The sequence below is a fragment of the Numida meleagris genome, chromosome 13 (assembly GCF_002078875.1).
Source record: "Numida meleagris isolate 19003 breed g44 Domestic line chromosome 13, NumMel1.0, whole genome shotgun sequence".
Classification (NCBI taxonomy): Eukaryota; Metazoa; Chordata; class Aves; order Galliformes; family Numididae; genus Numida; species Numida meleagris.
Genome location: NC_034421.1, coordinates 11,911,899 through 11,931,622, shown reverse-complemented (window position 1 = coordinate 11,931,622; position 19,724 = coordinate 11,911,899). Strand labels below are relative to the sequence as shown.

General features: G+C 37.9%; 1 long non-coding RNA gene across 2 annotated transcripts in view; it reads left to right on the top strand.

The window, feature by feature from the left end:
* The window catches only part of LOC110405884, a 199,138-nt gene that overhangs the window by 33,497 nt on the left and 145,917 nt on the right, over positions 1-19,724 (top strand). For both annotated transcript variants that reach the window (XR_002443162.1, XR_002443163.1), the window contains exon 2: positions 11,202-11,264. This is a non-coding gene — a long non-coding RNA (uncharacterized LOC110405884). The remainder of the gene's footprint in view (positions 1-11,201; positions 11,265-19,724) is intronic.

Sequence of the window (19,724 nt, the reverse complement as noted above, 5' to 3'; positions counted from 1 at the left end):
AGAAAGACTTCTTCAGGAAAAAGCTTTCATTAATTGTCTGCCTGATACAGATCTTGATCATCTGACCAGAATATCTTTTTTAAAATAGCACAGAAGCGAAAACGAAGCTTTTCCACTAACAGTTATTTTGGAAGTTTCTTAACACTGTTGAACTACTCAGGCACAGACTAATTGGTTCTGTGCTGAATAATGTGATATGCTGAACTAAATTAGTCCCTTCTGTAGCTCCCATTAGCAGTGAAATTACACTCCATTGAACTTGATTGGGTGCAACTGGAGTTAGAAGTTATGATCTACCTTTTGTAGGAACATTTTAAGAGCTTACGTTGGTCTCAGCAAAAAGATTCGAGTTGCTCTACTTTCAGATAAAGCATCAAATGATTTTTACAGGGAGTTTCCTCGGTAATCTTTGTTTTCAACATTCTGGATGCGTTCTTGCCCTCCTTCACTGTAGGATCATCCTGTTAAGCTGCCTACCTCAGCACTTAAGAGTTTATCTGTAGAAGTGCAGAGCTATATGTGGGAAATGCTTGGAACATGTGCAGGAGGAATAATGTTAGACAGGGTTGGAGTTTCTGTTCTTCTGTTTGTTTTGACTAGCATGTGGTTGCGTTGCCTATATGTGAGCATGCAGGCTTTTGTTTAGGTCCTTCAGTGCTGTTGGTCTATCACAATTTAATTTCAATGCAAAAAAAAAAAAAAGTGGGAGGGAAAAACTTGTCTTTTGGTACAAATTAAACCTGTGGTAATGCTACTGGAAGTCATGTCCAGTGCAATAGCAGAAATGAGACAGCAGATTTCTGTTCTTCCCTGTACTCCATCTGTTTTCATTTAAAATTGTTTTTGGTGCTGACGCAATCTTATTCTATAACAGGAGCACATCCAAATGTACAACAGCGCACCTGGGTAATGGCTGTAATAGTATACAGCATTGCAGAGGTTAATCTCTATTCAGTGTTATCTCCAGCTACTTTTTATTGCTGTGTGGGCCATTAGCTTCCCAGTACCTTCACCCTGATGCTTGGGCTGCTGCTGAAATCCCCAGCCTGGACAGCTCATCCCTGAAGCCTCCTTTGAGAAATGGATCAGGGAACTGGCAAAGTACACCTGTTCCTTTCCCTTTTTCAATACGGTCTGTGATAGGGCCTTTTCCCCAACGGCAGACCAAGCCAGGAATCCCTTTCAGCCCCAGGCAGGCAGCACCCAGTGGCAGCAGTGAGAATCCAGGGGGCATCAGTGGGATTTGCCTTTCGGTATGTGGGTCCTGAGTTCTGTCACCTTTGCTGAAAACACAGCAATTGATTTGCGTTGTGAATAGCGCTGTGACAGTTTATGGGAGAAGTACGATGCCATCCAGCACAAAAGCTGACAAAATCTGATTGTTAGGTACCAGTCAGTACATTAAAACTCATCTCTCTAAAGAGTGAGAAGGGAGAGAAATACCTTGTACAATATGGAGGCATGTTGCAGAAGGCAGATGCCAAGGGACTACTTCATAAAACTTCTCTGTTTTAATGTATTTTTCTAGTCAAACTGACTACCCTTCATTGTGACAGCTGCAGTGTGTGAAAGACCTTAAATCAACAAGAAGCCGTAGAATGCCTTACTCTGGTTGGCAAAGCTTCTGTTAAAGTCAGTTCTTTAGAGATGGCTTCCCCATCAGACCATCTGGCGTTGACTGTTTTGAGTCTTCTATTTTTGTTTGCAAATTTGATGACATCTCGTCTCAGCAGAAACAAACACACTGACAGGAAATAAAGTCAGTGCTGATGTGGAAGCTTTGTAGGTACGATGAGAAGGAAAAAAGGACTGGAAAAATTGGAAACGTGAAAGAAAAACTAAGATCCTAATTATCAAGTGGAACATAGGAAAGGATGAGCAGTGAGTACTGAAGACAAAACATAGAGCGAGTGTGATGTGGTACAGTGTGCCCAAATGACTTTATTTGGAATGTTGATAAAGGTGCCATTCCAGAAGGCATGAAACAGTAATTAATATTCTTCACGAAGAGAACTTATTCTTGGAAAGCAGTACAAAGTTATTTTCCATCAGAGTTTTCAGAAATGATTTATTTTCTCTTCTTGTGTCTCTAGCCCTGCTTGCTTGTCACCTGTTATGAGTCTGGAGAGCAGACACACAGAACTCTTAGATACCATCAGTATACTGTTCTGTAATCAGCAGAAATGAAGTTTACTGTTTATTACTGTTTTTTCTTTTTGTTTTCTTTTTAACCCTTCACTAGTAGCAGAACAAAAAAAAATCTCAGATCAGCTTTCTTCATTTTCCTTTCAAAATTGCATCACAATCTTGTCATCTTAATGTAAAGCTTATAAACACTTGGGTGCAGGCCTTCTGAACTCATCTTGGAAAAATGAGAGCATATTTCAGCTGCTGTTTTCGTATCATTTCATATGCCTTTATTCATCTCTGACACTTGTTCGTGCAGTGCTACTATTTTTCTTATGCTTGAATAATAGCACATCATTTCTGTTTTGCTTCAGTGTGCCACATAAAATGTGAAAAGATGAAGTATGCTGCTGTCACAATATGAAAAGAATATTCTGATTCCAAGGAAGCACAAGCAATACATTGCTTTTGCAATAAAAATGCTTCCTACCACAAAATAGCTAATTAGTTTTATAGCGTGATAACAGAATATGTAAGTTGAGTAAGGATGCAAGAGTAAATCAAATAAAGTAATTACATAAATCGAAGCATCTTATTGAGAAGTGGGACAACAAGTTGCCTGAGAGTGTTGTTTATTTAATACCAACTTAATATTACAAGAGCAAACAGTAGGACAGGTAAAGTGCATCATAATATTAATTATATGGATTCATCCTAAGGTCTATAATAAATGTTCACTTACTGCTTCTCTTCAAGGAAATTGCTGAAATAAGTTAAAGCATAACAACTTGAATTATTCAGAAGTATCTGAATTACGGTGGGCAGATCTAAGTGATACCCAGAAGAGCTTTGATATTCAAACAGCACAGAGACATCAATTCTCTACGAGTTGTTTTCTTCTTTACAGAATACTTAGTGGACTTGAGATTTGAATCCTTCCTTCATGCCCACGTTTTTAAATGATTGTGCTTTAGTTTTTAGAAAAAAAAGAAACTATTCATGCTTTGGGGTTAGTGGCCCATGATTTTCTTTAAAAAAAAAAAAACAAGCAAACCGGCAAACTCCCACAACAAATCAATCCAAAGAATCTCCAAAACATTTTACAAGATGAGAAAAAATGACTGAATATGAAGTTACTACATTTCCCTTAAATCAATTGCTACCCAACAACAACCTGTATCAGATGCTTTCAAGGTGACTGGTTTCCATAATGTTTTGACCCATTTTTAATTTGACTTGGTATAATTCTATTTAAGCAGTAGTTATCTTTGAACAATTTCTCTTCACGTCTATAAAAGTCACTATAAGTAAAATACAACAGTGTTAAATCTTCAGATGATGATATTCACATTTCCATCATGAAATTGGCAAATAGTAGTTACTCCTAGCATCTACTGCCTACGACTCTTCGTAGCTATTCAGACTACTTAAAGCAGAGTTACATATGCTTTCTGTATGCTAAAGCCTTGAAGGAGAACTTGCAGATTAATGTAAATGAGAGTGCTGGAGCAGAATGCATGAAAATAGTGGTAACACAAAGAATTCCTTCAGCTGCTGTTCCTTCTCCACAGTTCCTGTGGGAGAGCTCCAGTAGCTGGAGCAAAGATATGTTCCCAGCACCACTGGGTTAATTCTGTTTAGGTGCAGAAGCCCAGGAACAGCAGAGCACCTAATCTGGAGTAGAAATTAGTTTGGAGAAGATTCTATCATCTGAAAGTTAATAACACTGGGGAGTGCATTAAAATAGCAATAAGAGTTGTTCAGGTGCTCTTGTTTTGAATCAACAATGAGAGGAATTTTGACAAGCATGCACTTTTAGAATTGTTTTAGCAGCTTCATCCTCAATTTGAACTTGTGCTACAGCACTTGTCTCTGCAGCAGCTGAAGAAAAGCATTGATCTGTCACTTGGCAATGGAGGAGATCTTTTTTTTTCCTGAAGGCTCAATCGAGAAATCTGTGAAGAATAGGATTTCATTTTTCTGGGATTAGGGAAGTTATTGTTTCATTTATGTAAAAAATACGGTTTCATTTCTTGTGGTGCTAGCTGACTGCATATAAGGAATGGAAATGAAACAGGTGAGATTAAATGTAAATTTTGAATTGTTTTGGTCGGCAGTTTGGCAGGAAAACTTGCAAATGCACAAAAAAATTACAGTGTTAATGCTGGAAGTGATGTGAGGTGGAATTATAAAGAATCATTGCACAAAGTGAGACTTGTCATTTTCAAACGTAATATGAGGAGTAGGAGAAGAAATAAGGTAATTTAAATTTGAAAGGCGATGAAATGAATCAAAGTATGACTAACAAGGTGGTTTAGTGAGATGTAGTTATGCTGGATGCAATGTGCTTTTAAAAGAAAGGGATGGATTTAGTAATAGAAGTGTAGATGTTTAAAACTAAATACAAAATAAGCAAAAGATTCTAAATGGAGCTAATGTTTGGTAACAATACTTTTCAGTGTTAGAACTATTAGGTACTTAATTATAACTTCTTTCATTTTAAACTGCTTCCTACATACATAAACACTAATGTGTTTAAAAAAAAAAAAAAGAGGGAACAAGTTGCCAGGCTGTTGTAGTGCAGAAGAAACATGGAAATGTGGAAAGGGGAAAAATAAATGGGTCGTGACATTACACTGTCATTGTAATACAAACAATGCATTTTTTGACTGCGAACTATGCAATGTGGAATACAAGAAGTGATGAGTGAGATTGAGAGGTGAGAAATTAAAAGGAAGCTTAAATTCCACCTAGATGTCAGAAGCTTGTTCTACATGATGGGCAGAAAATAATCTGGGATTCATGGAAGGATGTTACCAAGGGCCACTTGTTGGTCATCTAATATGAATGACTTAATATCTGGTTGGACCACAGATGCGATGTCTGATTGGCAGGCGTCAAAGTTTTAGGGCCTTTCCCCTGACTTGGACTTTCACAAATGGCATGGTAGGTACAAGCTGTAAATCTGAAATTTGGGCAGCTATGTTCTGGTTTAAAGCAGTGGGTTTCTGGCTTAAAAGATTGGGCTTTGTGAAAACAACATCTGTACATTACTTGATGCATCCCTATGTCTAATTAGCAAGATAAGGATTTCATACAGTGTATCTATACTGTAATAAAATATTCTGGTTTTAAGGCATGCTTCTTTACCAGCATCTAAACACAGACTGAAATTTTATTTCCTCATTTTGTTGTTTCTCTAACTAGATGGGAAGTACTGATGTTTCATTTAAAAAATAATATTCCTGAACTCTCTTTAGATTAAAAAGAAAAAGTATTCAAAATGGGCTCTGTGCTGAGAATTTGTATGCTGAGCTTGTCAGACCATGAATCTTTATTATTACTGAGCTTTATCCTTGAGTACATCGCTTGCAATTCAGTTTGAATATTAAGTGTCAGGCTCAAATGCGCTGGTGAGAGATTTGCAGCAACCAGCAGGTTCCCGTTCCAACCTTAGAAGCCTTTGACCTCTCTCTTCTTTGATAAGTGGTCTTATTTCACATGTGTCAGCTTACCGGTGTGAAGCTCCTGATGCCATAAGTGATTGAGAAGGGACCCTTGTTTGCAGTTTGTGATCTTCTCAGTGCGCTGTGGAAGGTTACAGATAAAAAGGTGACGTGGAGGCGGTTATTCAGAAATGCGGATGAAAACCTGCGGCGCTTACAAATCCGATGCTTTTTCTCAATGGGTATGGCACAAATAGAAAGAACTGTGGATTAGAAAGAAAAAAATAATCATCTTTTGTTGCTTACAAATAGCAAATCTGGGACAGCTGGTTCTGCAGGGATGTTTTCGGTTGCCTGTGCTCTAGGTTTTGTAATTTATGTTTGTGCTTGTCCCTTTTTCTTCCCGTGAAAACCAGCTTAAGCTAGTGCTTACTCTGGGAAAAGAAATGGAACTTCAGTGTTAAGATCCCGGGCAGCAGTGTCCCATTTGGGTTGCAGATATAACTTCTCCTGTACTCTGAAGTATTTTACAAGATGATGATTTTAATTAAGAGCTGAGGATAGCCAAATTCTATAGACTCTCTCTAGGAGCGGGAATAAATGTTTTTGTTTTTTTTTTCTGCACTTACGCATGACAAAATACTTCTGTAATGGTAACAGAAAAGGTATGTTAGCTCTTCTTAAAAATAAGCCACTTCTAAGGCATACAGGCATTTTTGCTTCCCCAATTTAAATGACAGAATTATGTTCATTCCGTTTACAGCATAGTGATTAACTGAATGAAAATGAGCTATCAAAAATAATTTTGGGTCAGTGGGAGTAATGGGAGTAACATTAAATGCTGTATGAGAATGTGGTAGCTGAACGAGGTAAGAGTGAGCTGCATTTGGCCTTTGCTGTTGCTTTACTGGCTCTAGTGAGGCACCCTGTGACAGCTTCATAACCACCAGATTTTAGCACTTAAGTGTGATGTTGTTATGTGGTACCTGTAGCTAAAACTATATTGCTTCCTTTAAGGAAGATTGCTGCTGTTAGTTAGGTGTTATGAGGTTCCTAGTTCCTGGTCTTTGGTGAGAAAAGCCCCAGAAACTTCCCTGTCAGCATGATGTGAGCAGTAATGCTCTGTGTCTGGGAAGCAGGATTGGGCTGACTGGTTCAGAGCAGCTCCTCGACGTAAGGGGAAAAGGGAAGGGACAGCTCTGGGAGAGTGAATGTGCTCAGCTCAACATGAGCGGCTGCCAGCCTGCAAGCTGAGACCCTACATGGTTTGTGACATCAGGTGGGATGGCTAGACCCTTTCAAGACCTGATAACCTTACGTAAACTGCTTTTCCTGAAGACTCACAACAGACAACTAGCCCATTCTGTACTCTCTCCGTCATGTGTGTAAAAGGATACTCGCGTTTCTCTGGTGTGCAACTGTTCTTTAGATCAGAAAATGTGGAGTGTCTGCTCATCTTAGATTTTTGTCCACAAGAATCATGATATAGCCAGAGGACAGTGCTGTGCCCTTTAGCTACGGTTTTGTCTTTAGAGCTGATAGCTGCTCTGCTGTTACATATTCCCAGTCCAGATGCATCCTATAGGTGAGCTCTTTCAGTTATAATAAGTGACAATAACCATATCATATTTGTAAAGCTACTGGATAAACTGTGTTTGTTTTCCTTTTTTACAGTTTTCCCTTGTTCTGGTCATTAATTTCAGATGATGTTTATTAACACTGAAAATGCAATATCAAAATTGACATTTAAAAGGAAGAAAAAACATAAGCAAATTTAGCATTATTTTCTCTACATCCGTAATTTTTTAAAACTGCATTGCTTTGTGCATCTATGATTCATTTCTTGACCTGTGACAGATGAGAGAACTACCAGTTTCCAAATGGAAAATGCAAAAACCCCTTTCTCCAAGCATAGTGCTCCGACTTGTTAGTCTTTGTCAACATCATGCAATTCAGTGCTAAAAGCTTGTCATTGCAATTGGTAGAACTTCTCCACAGTAACAGTTGATAACAGTTCAGCCTTTCTCACATTATTTCATTGTATGCCCTCTTCACTTGAATTTGTGGTAATCTTCTAATTTAGCAGGCATGTAAGTGTATTATTATTATGTGGAAACGTGTGATTATTCTTACTGATGTTCATGGGAGTGTTCTTGCTGCTCAAGAGCTTTGGTAGAACAGCCTCTTCATGCAGAAGAATAAGGGAGAAAACCAAAAATTCTGAAGAAAAAGTATTAAAACTATGATTTTTTTTTACTAGTTACGATACCTATGTTAATAGAGAAACCTATATTAATTGAGAAATTTTGATGCTTTCTGTGTGAGGAGAAATTAGCTAGGAACTGATTTCTCCAGAGTTGTAGACTCCTGCACGTTAGAGAGCTTTCTGAGCGCCAGAAGTTTAGAGATGCTTTTTAAAGGACCTTTGAGGGGCTTCTAGAACAAGAACTGACACCAGTAGAACAACTGACTGCACTTCTCAGGTACTTGCTTGTACTTTTCCTTCTGAACGACGCTTCACTTTTGATGTTGTATCAAGTGTTTTTCTAACCCTCAAGTTTCTTTTCTATCTGTTTCAGAGTCCAGTCTGTGCTTAGTGATCATTCTTCCCCATCTGCTTTTCCTTAAGGATCTTGACACAGGGCATGTTGTCTCTAGGTCACCCTTCCATCATAGGTCTTTAAACAGCAACACTCCTAAGAGCAAAAGGGAATCCATGACAAACTTAACATAAATTATCATGAGGCTGGTGATTGTGATTGCATCAGACTCTTACTGCCAAGTTTAAGTAGAGTTGTCTCAAATATAGAAGGTCTGGGGCCATCTGGCCCCCATGGATCCTCCATGGGCTGTGGGTCTCTTGGGTCTCAGTGGGGAGGGCAGAGCCAGGCCCCAGAAGTGGAGGCTACTGGCCTCCTTAGGCAAGGCCAGGAGCCAGATCCAGGCTCCAGGAGCAGCAGTTAACAGGGACAGAGGTGAGGTGACAGCACGGATCCAAAGTCCTCATCGGAATCAGGACTGGAAGAAATGCTCAGTACATAGTTTCAATTTACCACTTGTGTGGCTAAAAGAAAATGTATGACGTTCTCCATCTACATGGAGTATTCCATAAAAAATACAGTTTATCTTATTCCAGTTGCCTTTTTTTTCCTCCTTTCCACTTTTTTTTTAACCTGGTGTTCTGAGGATTTCCTTTTAGTGCCGACGAACGTCTCCTTTTGACAGACAGTGCAAATTAAAAGATATGGCGAGGCAAAGGAAACTGGAACCCAAATATGCCCCCTGGGTTTTCATTTACAGTTAGGAGCTACAGATACAATTACTGCTGACAGAAATTCAGAAGCCAGTGGCAGAGTGCATGTGGCAGTAGACTCATGCCAGGCAGTAATTGGGAAGATTATTTTTAATCAGAGCATATCCTACAGCCCAAACATTAGCAATCTCTTGTAAGGCTGACAGGAAATTAAACTGATACGAAACAAAAAAGCCTCAAAATAGAAGTAATGTGGTTAGAAGTCTAATGATGGCAAAGCTCACTTCTTGTTGTATTTTGCCATTATCAAAAGGGAATCACTTTTAACTTAAAGCAACGGATATCATTCTTTAGTGGAATTTTAGAACAGAATTAAAAGTGTCAGATTAGAATAATTTATACATAGACTTTATCTAAAAGTTGTGAAGCTGTAAATAAAACTTAAAAACTGCTTGTAGGTATTCATAATTTTTTAATTGCTCTGGGCTCTGTATTATATATATAATATAATATGTATATGTAGTATATGTGTGTGTATACATAAATATATATTTGTAGCACTTAAGGGTGCTGCTTATAAGGGGTAGCATTGTAGTGGCTGGGATGCTCCTGGAATGCCCAGGTATGTTAGCTTTATAAACCTGTATGGCCTGGAGCTCTCTCTGGCACTGACCCTGCAGAAGAATCTCTGCTAGCCTGGCTGCCTGATCTGACTGCCCTGAGGGAGCCAAGGTATTCCCCATACATTTATGCACCTGAAACTTTCACCTGAAAACCCAATCCTTCCATTTTTAAGGGGATATTAAAACTTCTTAGCCGAGCTTCTTCATAGATGCTTGGTAAGATTTCTTTTAATTGACTCAAGTCTTCCTTTTATTTACATGTTCAGAAAATAAAGACTTGAGCCCTGCACAATGTTTGTTCTGCTGTTGCCAAATGTTGCAGCACCATGTGCAATATGGATGCAAAGCAGGACCCTACTTTGTGTTTTTCTGAGCTGACAGTTGTTGAAAACAAAATTTAGCATTATAAAACCACACAAGCTTCCTTTTAGTAGTGTGGACAGTCTTAATGGTATCTTGTGTCAGTCCAGAGTATAACATCAGCATCTGTGACGTTCAACTAGGTTATCCTGGGGCTTGTGTAGGTTTGCTCACAAAAATGTAGATTTGCTCACAAAATTATTAGCCTTTTCAAGCTGTGTTTACTTGTATTGAAAATTGCTTCATAGAATCACATGAATATGGCTGAAGAATACTTGTTTAGTTATTGTCTCATTAGATAAGTCTGTTTCCTAATATGTGGATAACTTGCAAGTGCAGTTGTTACTACCTGACACGTTTATAGAGCGCTTACCGTGGTGGTTGGTTTTATTCCTCCTCGACTACATTAGGGATAACCAGTACTGAATTTTGGTTCAGATGTATATATATTTAATGGAAAAAATATATATATAAAGAATAACACATTTTGTGAGAAAATTATTCAATATTTTACTGTTGGAATTATATTAAAGTGGATAAAACATGATAAATTTTATCTCCTGTTTTAGCAATACATAGACTTTAGTGTGTGTTTTCTTTGGAGACTGAAAATATGTACAGTATTTCTGTCTTCCTGAGTATTTGTATCAGGGAATGTACGCTACCATGTGCACATGGAAATGGAAAATGCATTTAGGGTGAATTTGTTATGAAAAACATTCTTGAGCTTACTGTAACTGCTAAAATTCAATGAATAATTCAGTAAAATATTAGATGTCACCAGCTGCTCATCAATTTAAGCAAAAAAAAAAAAAGCATGGGATAGAATGTTATCCTAATTCACAGCTATGTGCATGTATAATATATCTTGGATGTGCCCTTCTGTTTGTATATTTTATGATAATTATTCTTTTCCAAAACTGCTTGAAGTTTACAATTGAAAAATACATGAGTAAATCATAGTTCTGAATTCCTGTTGAAACAGAAACCTGTAGCAAGGACAATTTTGAATTACAACACTGTAATTGCATTAGGTAAGTTCCTAATGCAAACACAGAATGTAGATTTCAAATAAACTTAAAAGTGTCTGGCTAGTTTCCTCTGTCTTTTAATTAACATCTATAACTTAATAAAATATTTATTGGTGTTGAAAAATGATTGAATTTTGCTGTTTTTCTTTGTTCTAAAGTAAAAATGCTATTCTGTCCCAGTAACGTATGGTACGTTTCTTTACTGTGGAAGTCCTCCTCAGTGCAATATTTTCGTTATATTTGTTATTATAACATTTTGAATCTTAAAGCTTACTTTGGTCTTTCAATGTTGGGAAGGCCAAAATATCATCTCCTTTGACTCTATCTTGTGCAGTAAGAATTCATTTTTTTTTTTGCTTAGGAAACTACACAGAAGCCCCATGCAAGTGGTGCCTATTGTTTTCATGATCGAAGCCTTCTTACTGTAAGTACACTGATTTTTTTGCAGTTTGTTTTTTCTTGGGAATGTGATTGAAATGTCTGTTTTGCTGTTATAATGTGTAAGGAAATATGTTGGCCTTCACAACTTGCCTTGCTGATGCTGGATCTCGAGACACGTAGGCCATACTTACAAGGTCAATTGTCTTTTACTCTTCAATGAATAACAACTTGTTTGTGGCTTGCAACAGAACATCTTCCCTGTTTCTGTTCATAGGTTAAAATAAACTGTTCATCCCTCCGATGTCCCTTTTGCATGTTGGGGTCATATTGCTATGTTTATTTTACTTTTGATTGACTCTGTCAAAGAAATTTTGTGTATTTATTAGTTGGTTCAAACAGTCTTCCCCTTAGAACAGCTACGAATAATTCATTATGCTTGGTTGTTCAACCTCATAAATTTATAGAACATGTGATGTGGTGGTTGTGTTGGTTCATTTTTCACTTCTTTCCTTCCTGAAAACCATTTTAAATTAGATGTGAAGTGATGTTTTCTTATCCAAACTATTTGTTGCTGTTTCATACTTGGAATTTATTTTTTCTTTCCAAGCATTTTAACCCATGCTTGGCAACAGTATTGATTAAGCACTTTTTATTAGGATACAATTTTACATGCAGTTGAATAGTAGTTGCAAAATAACCGAAAAACTAAACAAAGTGTGTGATTCCTGATAAGTGTGTGTTTGGTACTTCTCAGACAATTTTTAACAATCCTCTGCTTAAAAAAAAAAAAAAGCAGTGCTCCATCTTTGTACTGTGTAATAGGCATGGCTTGTCCTGTGGCACAGCAATAGCAGTTACGTGTATGTGGCTACACTTCGTTCACTGTGGGGCTCACTGAATAATAGGAATATACTTGACATTACACTTTTATCTGTTCTTTGTGTAGTAAGCAAGTTGCACACATGTACTGACAAAATAGTAGGCTCACTTTTCTTGTACAAATGGATTAATGTTAGTACTCGAATTCTGTCCCAACAAACAGTTTTGTGTTGGTGAAAGGATTTGATGTGCAGTCCTTTTTAGGAATAAAGAGTCTTATACTTATTCTCCTATACCATACACAATCTACCTCTTTGTGTCTTTGAAACCAGATTTTATTATTTCAAGAAAACTGCCTGGCTCACAGGATAAAAACAAGAAAAAGGCTTGTTCATCTTGAAGAGAGATTTAAATCAATTCTGTAGTGCTCAGCATGCTTGATGCTTTTAGCTTTTCCTCTGTCGTGAATGCTGCTTTCCATCACAGAATAACCTTACAATTCTTAGCAGAATTGGACGCAATTGGCAGCTTTTGTCAGAGAAATTGTAATAAAAAATGTAAGAATAAGGTTGGGGTTTCCAGCCTGTGGGACATCGTGGTCCCCAAGATAATTACCGACATATTTTTAGGAAGCTGGCATTAATTTAACTGTGAATATACTGCTTTGCTATCTAGAAATGTACTTAAAATATATTCATGTTCTTTCAATAAGATAAATCAGAGATTTGGGATATATGGCAAGAAAGAAGAAGAAAATACTCGTTTGGAATTTGGGGAAGGTCTAATGCCTCCAAATCTCCATGTGCATAATTGATTTTATTATTTTCCCTTGTGATCACAACCTAACCAGCACAATGAATATCAATCAACTTCTGGGGCTAAGAGGTCATTTTTTTCTTACCAGGCTGAGACTGAAGTCCAGCATGTTGCCTGGTAACAGGCGATGCAGATGAGTTGGCTCTTAAGTGCACCATATGGCTGGGCGTTATGCCCTAGTCACCCATGACATGGTGTACACATGTAGTACATTACTGATTATGGAGTGGTTTGTCCCGTCCTCTTATTTAGTGTATTTAAAAATAGCAGTAAGAATCCAGCACAGATTTGTTAAGACTATGGAATGCTATGTAATGAAACAAATGTCAGAAAAAGAAACTGTTCAATAATCATGGTAAATTTTGTATTCAGCATGTTCCGTATAGTTAAAGAACAGTTTCTAGCTTTGGCTACATTGCTGTGTTTTCATTTTGATAAATACGTCTGGGTAAGTATAATCGTAACAGTTCAATTAGAGAGAAATTCTGGGTTTTAAAATTTCAATTTTTAATTTAGTAATGTAGTTCCTTGATTCCAATACATTGCCCATGGATTTATTTGGCATTTTAATGTTTATTAGTTCTGTAATAGCGTCTGTGGTACCCAAAGAAAGGGGCAACCGAAGTTGCACTGCACTGAGCAAACCAGTAAAGCAACCAAAGACACTTTGTGACAGGCAAAGGCGAATTGTTCCAAATTTGCAATGTAACCGAGCACAAATTGTGACTGGATAGGAATTTTTAGCACAAATGAATATAAAGCCTTGATCAGCAGAGTTCTTGTTCAGTTCCTTAACTGGAATATTTCTCCTGTTCTGTTGTCAAACTTGAATTCATTACCAAAGGAATACTGTGGAGGGTGGAATTAGACAATAACACGTGCTGTGATGTCTGTGCTCTGCCTGTCCAGAGCCTGTATAAAGTGAAAGTCAGGAAACAGGACTGACTTTGTATGTATTGTCAATTGTGTATCTACGCATGTGGAATGGGAGATCATTAACTGGTGTCCCAGTTCAGAAGGCTGGACGATTAAGCAGCAGTTATTCTGCGTTTTTGTATTGCCTGACTTATTTAGAAAGATGAATTGGTGTGTGTGTAGCCCTCCCCTACACAGCTACGCTCACCTAAAGCTATGTTATATGATGAATAATCTGAGGCATTTCAGCATAAGTTCTATGAAAGCATTTCAGAAGAAACGTAGAAAGCTGTGTTATCCACATTTTGCAAGATGTTTTTATCCATGCTTTTTGAGAGAATTTCTGTCTACTTGCTGTCTTGATCAGGTTTTTTAATCTGTGTATTGTATATAGTTACTGTAGTAAATGTGCTGTAGTTAAGCGATGCAGTTTTAGTACTAGCACTTTCCCTTTGCTATAATTTTTTAAGGTAATGGGATGAACAACAGGTGGGTACTCCATGTTAATGTAATAGGTGCATCCTTTGGAAGATCTGCGTTTACGATCCACATTTTAAACCCTGGTGGATGTAGATACCTGTGTGCAAGTATTCTGTCCATCCCAAGTCTTGTATCTCCTTCAGTGTTAGTGACAGTTGCCTTCTTATAAAAGCCTATAGAGTCAATAAAAGAAAGGCATTTCAAGTGCTTTTCTGTCACTATAAAGCCATGTTTTGCTTTGGGTTATTATGGTGTTAAAATAATGAGCAGATAAATACTCACAGAATTTATGGCACTGAAAATAGATCCCCCATTTCCCCCATCATTGAACACTTCTCTTAAAATTGTGAAGTAAAACAAATCAGTGTTTCAAAGCAGCACAGCATACTACAGGGGGATCTGATGAGTTGAGTATGATTGAGGGATTTCTACCTGAGAGGCATGAACAAAATACAATATTGCAAAGGACAAGGTTTTTGCTTTGTTTGTGCATGCTACAAATGAAAATATCAACTGTCTACTTTCCACTTAACAGGTGGATGTGCTGCTCATTTCATGTAGATCTTGATCTTCCTACATAAAGGAAGGAAAATACTGTCCTTCAGATAATGCTTAATTACTGCTTCATCACACACAACAGTTACTTGAGGGGGAGACAGATGTCATAAACAAGAACGTGTCCTGTTTCTCCTCCTTTCTCTGAGCATTTATTGCAGAGAACATCATGTGATACGGAGCATCCCTTTGGTCAGTTCAGCTATCCTGGCTGTGTCCCCTGCCATCCTGTACACTTCCAGCCTACTTGCTGTGGAGGCAGAGGTGGAGGGGAAACAGCCAAGCAAACAAAAACAGCAACAGAAAACCACTGCTCAGCAATAGACTGACAACAGCAATAACGCTGGCGTGGTGCTAGTGCAGTTTTAGTCACAAAACCAAAACACAGCTCCAAATGGGCTACATTGAAGAAAGTTAATTCTATCCCAGCTAGACCCAGTACACTGTAAAGCTGCTGGTTTTCTTCTTTCTTCACTGTGATTCTCCTTGCTTCATCTACACCACCAAGGAAAAAAAAAATTATGAGCACATCTGGAAAGAAGAAAAAGTGGTGGGATATTTTGTCCTTATCTTGAGGGATATTTTGCACAGCTAAATGACCCAGTAAAATAAAAGTCTGAGAAAAGATTGATCTGAAATTCTTCTCAAATTATGCTTTTATCTAGACCAAGTTGTTGTGTGGTATTGATTTTTAGATCTGAACAGTCTACAAGTAATAAAAGTTTCAGAGCCAAAATAATTGAAGGTGGTTTTCTGTCTTTTGTATAAGCCAGGTTAGGATATTGAAGTACGAATCAATTACTTTGTCACTCAGGGTCCCTGGAACTCAAAAGAAAATTTTAGCATGACGTACGGCTTCCAGATGCTTTGGTTCCATGAGTCTTATCATACAGACAGTAAGGTTTGTTTTTCTTCACAAGGTTGTTAGCAGCTTGGTCGCTATTAGTCTAACACGTAGCTATCCAGAAAAGCAAGCCTACAGGAGAGGGAATGAACAATTTATGATGAGACAGCGTTATTTAAGACAGACAAAAGTAAGACTGACTGGGAAAGTACTGAAGGATTAAGTGGCAGAATAAAATCCACTTTTGGAATTTCATAATAGATGGAAACTTGCTCTCGAGGAGGGAGTGAACGATTATTATTGCTCAGAAAGCTTTTCTGGAAACAACAGATGAGTTCTCAGAAGCAGTATTTCAATGCTTGACAGCTGTCAGAAAAAGCAAATTGAATATTTAGTAATTTTCAGGAAAGGCCTTCAATACAGAAAATATAGGACTGTGTCTGCTAGAATTTGCATTGGTCTTACATGTGCGCCCTGTAAGTGGCTCTGGTTACCCTATATCCCAAAGAAGATGTAATACAGAGTGGTGAAAGGAACGGTGGGAGGTATTGAATTGCTTCTATCCAGGGAAGACATTAGCTCAAGCTCTTTATCTTGGAAAAGTTGGCACCTGAGCGAAATGTGAGAAAAGTGATGGACTGAAATTGTTATTGATATGAATATTGATATAATAATGATATAATAATGATATGACTCATAAGTCAAGGATCACAGGCTCAATGAAATGATCTAGCAATGATGAGAGAAATTTTTCTTGCTGTCTAATGCTATTCTACAGAGCTTTGCCACTAGGTATTTTAGACACCAAAAATATAAATAAGAATAATCGGATAATGTACACTGAGTGCCTTGCAAAAACACTGTGTTTCCTAAACTTAAATGCTAGTCTTTAAATTTGGGTTGCCTTCTGCATGAACTATGCTTGAAAGCGTCTAATTTGAACCTTGAAATGCACTTGGAGATACTTCTTAGTTTTGTTCTCGGTATTTCTTGTAATGAACTGCTGAGGCTCAACCAATAATTAGCCTGACATCATCGTCTTGAAAACAAGAAATGTTTCTGAGATGTTATTGATTTAAAAATGTTGTCCACTCTTTATGTATTTTACAAATACACACCAGAAAGGATTTGCAAATGGTAGCATTTTTGTTTTCTTTTCGCTATTCCATCAAACATGTCTGAAATCAAATTGCTGGACTGAGGTGGTATTTGAATATGTCATTAAGTGATGTGTTATTGTTCACGTTATATCTTCACCACTGAGATGTTCTCTATCATTTTATTTTATTCCGAAGGAATATCTGTAAAAGGACAAGAAGAACAAAATGTAGTAGGGACGTCTGCGAGTTGTGTCTGCTGTATGGCTTTTGATCCAGTGTAAAAAGCAGCTTTAATACTGTTAGCATCATAAATAGCAGAGTAATACTAAAACTTGAGAAATTATCTTCTGTACATTTTCCTCAGTGTGTGTGTGTGATTGGCATATGAAAATGAAATATTTGTTTTCTCCAGTGGCCTTGAGTCCCTCTTGAGAGAGAGAACAAGATATAAGGGCTTCTGCTATGATAAAATAGGAATTTCTTTTGTTGAGCTGAAGCCTGTCTGTAGCAGAGCACTTGTTTGCATCCAAAGCTGCTGGCTGTTGTGTGAGAGGCACTCCTCAGTGTGTTCTGCTAGCTCAGGTGCAGTGATTTAGGGGCTGAGTGCAGAAAATACTTCCCGCACTGAGACTGGGAATTGGAAACGCTGTAGGACTGCAGGTCTGAGCCGAGCCACGCAGATGAGGAAGAAGAGCAGAAGGGTGAACTGTATGAGCAAGTTCGTATAGGTTCTTTTTCAGTCAGATGAATTTCTGAGAATCCGAAACATGTCAAAATCTGTTTTCCTATCCTTGCAGTGGTTTATTTGGCAGACTGATACAATCAAAATGGCGTTTTAGCAAGCTATCTGTATACCTTAGATATTAGTGATTATGGGTGTATTCATAAAGCTTAAATTTAGTCTTACTCCAGTTATTAGAGGTTCTTCCAGATTGTGGTTCAGAGAAAGAAATCCCTATCAATAATAATCTGTTGATTTGAAGAATCCAGGTGGGATTCAATTAACTGTACAGTTTCAGTGTCTCAGGTTTGATACTAGAGTGCCTAACCTCTTTTTCTTAATACTAGGAAGATAACTATATTTGATATCAGTAACTCCTAATTATGTTGTAAAACAGCTGTTTTACTAGGTAGTCCAGATGTAATGTTTTCAAAGGAAGTGAGTTTTTTGTTGTTAGCAGTTCACTTGTCTTGAATAGAAAAATCTATTATTATTGTGGGTTTTTGTAGTTCTGGCTTTGCATTCCTGCAAACTGAGTATAGTTTCACGAGTTCAGTTCTATCTCTAAGTATGGCAGAAACATTCAAATTTGTCTTCAGAAAATGCTTCAGATTAATTGTGTGTTTTTAATGATCTTGTAATGTCGTCGTTTCCTGATGTTCAGAGGGAGCCTCCTGTGTCCTAGTTTGTGCATGCTGCCTCTGCTCCTGGCACTGGGCACTGCCGATGAGAGCCTGCCCTCATCCTCCTGGCACCCTCCTTCCAGGTTCTTCTGGACATGGATGAGATCCCCCTCAGCCTCTTCTTCTCCAGCTCTCAGCCCCAGCTCTCTCGGCCTCTCCTCACAGGAGAGGTGCTCCAGAGCCATCTTTGTGGCCCTGCGCTGGGCTCTGTCCAGTACATCCACATCTATTTTGTACTGAGAACCTCACCACCGGGCCCTGGACCAGATGCATCCTCACCAGTGCTGAGTGGGGGTGAAGAATCGCTTCCATCCGCCTGCTGGCAAGCACTGATTGTTGTAACGTTAACAGCGTGCTGTAAAATGGAGGAGGCTGACACTCTATGGTGGATCCCATTAATATGACAGGGTCAATGACAAATATTGATAAATTTCATTAGTATGTTAAACGCTACCATACTTGGCTTGTTAGCATCAGTATTATTAAGTTCAACAAAATACATGAGGAGATTGGACTTTGTTTTTTTTAATAAATGTGAAGTAAATCATAAAATGGAGAAAAATGGGAGAAAAAAAAATCACCATGAAGATTCAGGAGCAAAAAGAAAGTAAAATAAAGACAACTGCATCATTATTATTACATTTGAATGCAGCTTCTTGACGAACTTTGATTTTGTAAAGGCCTTCATGATTCCTGAGTAAGCAGACTTTGCAATGTCAATATTATCTACGCTGCGTTACTGGATCAACAGAAGCTAACTTTGTCATTAGCAAGTTATTACTTAAATCTGATGAAACATGATGACTATTTTAAGTGCCAAAAAAATGAAACTAGCAAGTAACTATCCAAATACTGGAGGTAGGATTGCAAGGAAATGACTCACGGGAGTGAAAAGTAATATTGACCACTTATTGAAAGAAAAAGACACGAGATACCAAGATCCCATTTATCACCATTACCAATATATTTTAGGGCAAACTGCTAGTCCCTGAGCAGATAATGCTGATATTGTTTATGGGGAATTTTTTTTTTAACTTTGCTGCTGTGCCAGAACATCTGTGTGAAGCGAACTCGGAGCCTTTGATATATCAGGTTTGCCAGTGGTTATTGCTGCATCTGTGACTGCTAAAATTATCTACAGCTGGGCTGGCTGCAGTTTAGCAGTAGCCAACTCTCAGCAATTTGGCTGGCACGCTGGCTTTTAGTGGAGCATTCTGGGGCTGGAAATAGGTTCCCATAAGGTAGAATAACCTTTTCTGATGGGGGGGCTGGGGGAAGGAAATTAAATTAACTTCCTGAAAGACACTTGTGAACTGCAGATGAATAACAGCTATTTTGAATGTCAACTGATTAATCCCTTAATTAAAATAATTTCCTTTTTGTAGTCAGAATACTCAGATGAATGTAGAAAAATGGGATATTGTAGAAGATGTATTTGAAACGTGTTTCTGTCAATCTGGATTGAGATAGATGCTTCTGTAATTGAGTTTGTCAGGGAAAACCAAGGCCGCAGGCATCCTCTCCTAGGTGTATGCAGAAAGCTATCTTCATGCATCGTTTTTCTTACCAT